Consider the following 6,752-nt stretch of genomic DNA (forward strand, 5'->3'; position numbering starts at 1 on the left):
ATTTACGTTTTCTCTACATAAAAACCATCCTCGTATTTCAAGGAATATAATAAAAAAAGAATTATCGAAATCGGTTCAGCCGTTCTCGAGTTATGCGCTTACCAACACATTTTGCGATTCATTTTTATATATAAGATTATTATACTTACTTTATCATAATAAATATTAAAATAAAACTAGCAGTATTCAGTTCCCTAAATGATAAACATAGCCGTTCTAATCTTGCTTGTTTAAACTTTTTAAATTGCCATAGTTGCTATCCCCATCACTTAAAACTTTGTACAAACAGCCGTTGAAATTAATGCCAAGTGACAGTCTGGTGTGAAGTTATTGAGACACGAATAGATTAGGTTCCATTCAGAGAAGGCGTTTGATACGTTTCAAACGTCATATTTGAACTTAAAGACATTAAGCCGTCATACAACGCGTTGATTAGCCTGGAACGCGAATAATTGAGTAAACGTCAGTTCTGGGTGATATGGGTAATGAAAATTAATTACGGCACATGATATATCCATACGCCAGTCTTAACTATTGCGTCTGTTTTGTTGATAATAACAACATAGGTTTGCGATGAATTTATCTTACTGATTAACTAAGAGTATTCTGACCTGATGCGTTGAAGCTCTTTGAATTATATTTTTATTGACGTAGGTACCTAACACTCGTATTATACTTACATATTTAATTCATATTCATCCCAATCGTTTACAAATTGGCGTTTAAACGCTCATGAGTTTTCTGCGTTTGCACGCTCACAAACGCTCCGTCTGTACCGGGCCTTAATAGCTCCATTAATCGCACTTCTGACGGCCGGGATTAGGCTTCGTCATCTCGAAGATTGTTTTCTATGAAATTAAAAAATACTTAGATGTTATTTCCACGCGATTGCTGCTTCAGCAGTAGATTGCTTTGAATGGGATTGCTATTGGACTCTCGATAAAAGAAAATACTTATTTGTTGTCATTGGTTATTTGGAGTTAGTAAAATGTTTGAATCATTACCTTGTTTTATTTTTTTTTTCAAGTCGGAACCGTTCATTATTATCCAGTAATAACGGGCAATAAGCTGGCCAATTTTCACACATAGTATAGGAAAGTATACTTTCATAATTATGCAAATTTAACCACATTTGATACACAACTCAATAATATTTAAAACATATCGCATTTTAAGAGGGAAAGCCTCTCTCAATCTCAAAGTTTCCAGGTACATATTAATTTCTACACCACAGCAATGCCAATATCTCATAAAGTTCCTACTTCAAAATTGACATCAAACTAGCGAATGCAACTTGAAATTAGCCAAATTGAACGGCCAAAATGGAGCAGTATGAAGCGGTATTAATACTGAGATTCATGGCACTCGACATAGTATAAAGAGAAAAGTAAGTTATCTTTGAACAAAGGTATATCGCGCCGTTTGTATGTACGCGGAGCGCTTGGCCTTGCCCCCCGTTCACGTACGTAAGCAAGCTTGACGCACGCACACAACGCCACGTCCGTCGGTTCCTACTCAATACCATAGTCAATACTCATGGACCGATCTTGCTGGAAGCGTTCGGTGTTTGTTTATATAGGGTGTCCCAACAAGAACGCAAGATTTAAATTTGGCGCCATTCGAAGTGTCATTGTTTGACATATCAACAAGTGTTATTTTTTTTTAGTAGAAGGTATAAGGTTAGTGAAAATGGAACGCTAAACGAAGGATCAACGCATTCTCATTGTAAAATTTGTTTTACCAAAATAGTGAAAGTTTTGCGGCTACAGTACGCAAATTGCGATCAAAGAAATTGCGATCAGTAAAAGAGATTAATGGAAAAATTTGCTGAAACTGGGTCTGTTAGTGATGTAAAGACAACAACGCGCCTTCGACCTGGTCGATCAACCGAAAATATCGCAGCTGTATGTGATGATATCGCTCAAACTCCATCCATCTCAATTCAACACCGAGCTTCAAAAATTGGTGGTTCCGAATCCACTATGCAGCGAATTTTGACAAAAGATTTGCGTCTTGCATGCTGGAGGGGATGTGGTTTCAACAAGACTTCGCCACATGTCATACAGCCAGAGAAACAATACAATTGCTGCATCAGTCATTTCTCGGTCATGTTACTTCACGCTTTGGGGACCATAATTGGCCACCTAGATCATGCGAATTAGGGGTTTTTTTGAAATCGAGGGTTTATGCGATTAAGCCGACGACGACTCAAGCCTTAAAAGACGAAATTGGACGCTGTATTAATGAAATACCACAGCATTTATGTAAAACGGTCATTGAAAATTTCATTAAAAGATCGCGTATGTGCCAGCAAAGCCGCGGCGGCCATCTCCCTGATGTGTTGTTCCAAACATAACCTCATCTTGTCTACTTTACGATATAATATAGTTTTCACAATTTTTTTTTAAATATCTGCGTTTTATGTCAAATTTAAATCTTGCGTTCTTGTTGGGACACCCTATACAAATATTTAAAATATCATTGTGACAAGTGACAACCCTGCGCCTCGCGAGTTTAGGTAAAGTTAAACGCTGGGAGTCGGCCTACTTCTCTTTTTATACTATGTTAATACTGAGATTCATGGCACTCGTATCTAACTAAATTAGCTGCAAGCGACGCTAGATAAAGTGAGATATATATCGACGTCCGTCATTCCACTCGGCCTGTGAAATTACACACGATATCGGACTGTGTTCTGTTTTGAGACGGAATTGTATTTCATGTTTATGTGCGATTGAGTATGAAAACTTGGAACGTTTTATATGCATGGGGTTCGTTAAATATTTTGTGAGCGTTGTTTTACCGTTTTTTTAAGGCACAAGGAAGGTTCCTATAGAGAGAAAAAACGTTAAATAGGGGCAAATTGGGCACACGGAGCAATAGTACAGAAAGACGTTACCAGGGCAGTTTCAAATAAAGTCGCAAACGTTGTTTAAGATCAAACTTTTTTCCACCTTTCCAAATATCATCCATACCCAAGATGTATTTATACAAGTAGACACGTAATAAAATCGCGGACGTAATGAATTTACATATAAAAGGCATTTATTTCTGAGTAGGATCCGCACGGACCCCAGGGGGCTCGTGAGAACTTTGTGAATAGTAACATTTCGCGCCATTACCGTAATATAGTCTGCCCCTTTATAGAACTAGCGACCTCGTTTTATCTGACACTAGTAACTAAAAAAAAGAGCGTGTGTGCTGAGCACACGTGTCAGCAAACTTCTTTGGAAAGATTCAAAGAGATCAAAATCGTCGCCTTATTCCATGACGTGACGGTATTGCCATGACGCGACTTTGAAATTTTACTCTCAACGAGCCTAGTTTCACTTCAAAAAGAGCTGAACGAAAGTATAGCTATGGAAGACTGTGGGAGAGGGTAGGTATATCTCTATCAGTGAGAGCCTGTGCTTTTACTGAAAATGCTGGGCGGTAATCCGTTTATCATGTAGGTTGTACGGTTAAGTAGTTATTAAGTGCATAAATTGTTAATTTGTAATGTTGCCTACATGTTCATAAAGAGCTTTATTATTATTTATTAATATAAAAAATACTCGTAGGTAATTAATAATAACCTTTTGATAAATATGGCTTCATTGGTTATATTGGTTTAAACTTTGATTAGATGATTTGTAGTTAAAAACATTTCTACGCAAATAATACGAAAAATAAACATGAATTGATGAGGCAAAGAAAGGTAGTTAGTTATACATCCAAAATCCGCTGAATCCATATTTTAGTAGTTTACCTGAATATTAATACTTGCAACAATGTATCCACTTTGTTGCAATAGTTATGATTTGTAAGGAAGTGATTACGGAGAATCGCCCACTCAACCGTTGCGACGACATTAATTTCTAAGAAGACGAGATTTCCATATCGTGGTACTGTTTAGACATATAATAAATCAGTTAAACACTAACCATCTTATTGTACCGACCTTAATTAAATTCATTTAAATTAAAATATATTTTTTAAAAAGACATCCCGCGGTCGCTGGAACTTGACTGGGTATCAATAAGTCTAGTTAAAAGCAATCATAATAGCTATTAACTACAAGGAAAATTACAAAATGATTAGTTCCTCATTACAACAACACCGTTTCCCAGTAGCAATTACAGAACTTGTAACAATATTTTCTGTTCATAATACAGTTTGCGATTCGCAAATAAACAGTTCTGTGTGAGCACTGAGCCGCAAAATATGGAATATAAAGTGAGATTGCACAAAGCTTCAAACAATTATTATACTTGCTGCAATTTTCAATTTTATTTCCACGGAGTCGAGTAAAGAGCGGCGTAGAACAAATAATGTTGAATTATTTTTCCATTCGAGAGAGTTTCGCAATTGAATTTCGTGGTGATAGTCTTAATTAGAGGGAATGAATAGGAATTTTTAAGAGAAATGAATGCTAAATGAACATTATTTCCAGGGTAAGTTTTATCTCTAGCTAAGTATGTTTAGAAGGTTTTGTGATTAGCATGTTTTACATGTAATACTTAGAGATCGAAAAATCCCATGTCCGGTTCGGTTAAAAAAAAGTTCTAAATCTATCTATATGTACAGATAAAAAATGGGGGTCGTATAAAAAATACTTACTTACTTACTTACTGGAGTGGCGCAGGGACCCAAAGTGAGTATTGGCCTCCGACAATAAGAGCCGAACGTATAAAAAAATAGTAATTTAAATTAATTACTTCTCGAAGCTTCGGTTGCTTAAAACACTTCAGTGCCTTAGAGAATACGTCATACGTGCATATCTACGTGTTCTTGTTAGACGTTAGTCTGATCTCTCTAATACAGCTATAGGTCTATACTCTATAGAATAGGATAAGATAGCTTTCTCTTAGACAGGCTAATCTCAATCGAGACTGTTTGGAAGCGGAAGGATAGACAGCTACTAAAACGGATTCATGTTAATATGATAGGCCAGTTCAGATTCTATTATTGAAATGTAATATGATTTCTCATCTTCTCATTTGACTTTTGATTTAAACTACCAAAAACAAAGGCATATTACAAGAAATCAAACTACAGATTTTATCCTATCGTTTCATAAAGCAGTATATACATAATTTTTATCTTATGCATTGCAAAAAGCCTTCCATTTATATTTATAAGAATAATTTTACGAGTTTTTACCTGCTAGAGTACTTGAAATTCCTCTTCCTTTGATGTTTTTAATTAACAATATTAAATGCAACAAAACAACCATTCAATTAATTTAAGTTAAAGCTAGTTTTTGTTTCAAATGGGGACAAAGTAAAGATTTGAAGTTGAGCTAAGTCACACTGTTTGTCGCTAACTGTGTTGGGAAACAGGAACTTTGCGTAACTTGACTAAAGTCGACTAAGTTGACTCAAGTTAGTTTTCGTTTGCCCAAACAAATGCGGGGCGGAAATTATTTGACAAAAGTTACAATTCACGAGGAATATTGTTTTTGTGGCACTTCGTGTAATAGTCTTAATGTACTGTTTTTGCCTTGTTGGTATGTATTTAGTTAGTTTTGTTCCTTTATATTGAATGTTTTACAAGTTCATAGCTTTGATATGTTTTAGATTAAGAGTTTAAAAGACAAATAACAGATATATCATCAGGTTCAGAGGCGAAATCGGCCCTTATATTGCTATGAATTTTTATTTATTAAGCTATTGCATAGCTTCTATCGCGGGCCTTGAGCGCGGGGACCGAATCCAGAAATTGCGTAACGAAAAACCTCACGCTCCCCACTCCGACGGGCGCGGAGGTGTGGCTTGAAGGCATAGCATGCAATAGCTTTACCGCGGCAGTCCCCGAGTGCCACACGTCTTTTTTATTGTTAAAAGCAACATGTTCGATGCCAATGGTTTGTAAGTCTGTATATGACATTGTGCAATGTATCTATATTGAAAAGAAGCTTGCAAGTGAATACTTGAATAATAAAATGTTTTGTTTCTATAAGTGAAGTCCCATGTCCCCTAGTGGGGTAAGGGGCAGATGCATTATACATCTGTTTCACTGATCGAATTTCTTTAGAGACAAGTAGGTGATCAGCCTTCTGTGTCCTGCCAGACCGAGACATTTTTTTTTCTTCGTCTCCACCGGGAATCGAACCTAGGACCCCTCAGTTTTACGCTCACGCGTCAACCACTGTACCAAGGAGGCGGTTTTGTTTCTTTTATTAGTATATTCTATCGTTAGAAATTGCATTACCAAAAACATAAAGAGTTGATTAAACATTGGAAGTACCTACTACCTACATGGATACATATGATTAATTGTTTTTTTGACAGTTGAATTATTTTAATATGATGATGATGGTGATTTTAATGTGCCATAATGGTGTTTAAGATAAAGATGCACAGCATCTAAGTTAAACATTTAAAATGTTTGATCAACCAAAGCTAACACAGAACACTATCAATATTATCCTTGTAAATAACATAAAAGTATGTTCTCCTGTTCTATTTTACATGAATATTAGAATCTACCTATACCTACATTATACCAATTAAAGACTTTTTACAGTATTTCAAACGCGATTTATTTTAGAATAGACAGTCCAAATCTGTCCGTGCCCACGCTCGCTGTAATGTGTTTCAAACGTCCTTCAGTTTTTTATAAATCGCGTTAAAATCCGCTAAAAAGTATCTTACTTTTAAATAACATGTATAAAATCGTAGGAAAGTCAAAACTGTACATTGAATCCTACTAATATTATAAATGCGAAAGTTTGTGAGGATGTGTGTGTGTTTGTTTCTCTTTCACGCAAA

The sequence above is a fragment of the Colias philodice genome, chromosome 1 (genome assembly GCF_061535455.1).
Source record: "Colias philodice isolate Cphi_HAF_F1 chromosome 1, ilColPhil1 Martin Lab GWU primary, whole genome shotgun sequence".
NCBI classification, from domain to species: Eukaryota; Metazoa; Arthropoda; class Insecta; order Lepidoptera; family Pieridae; genus Colias; species Colias philodice.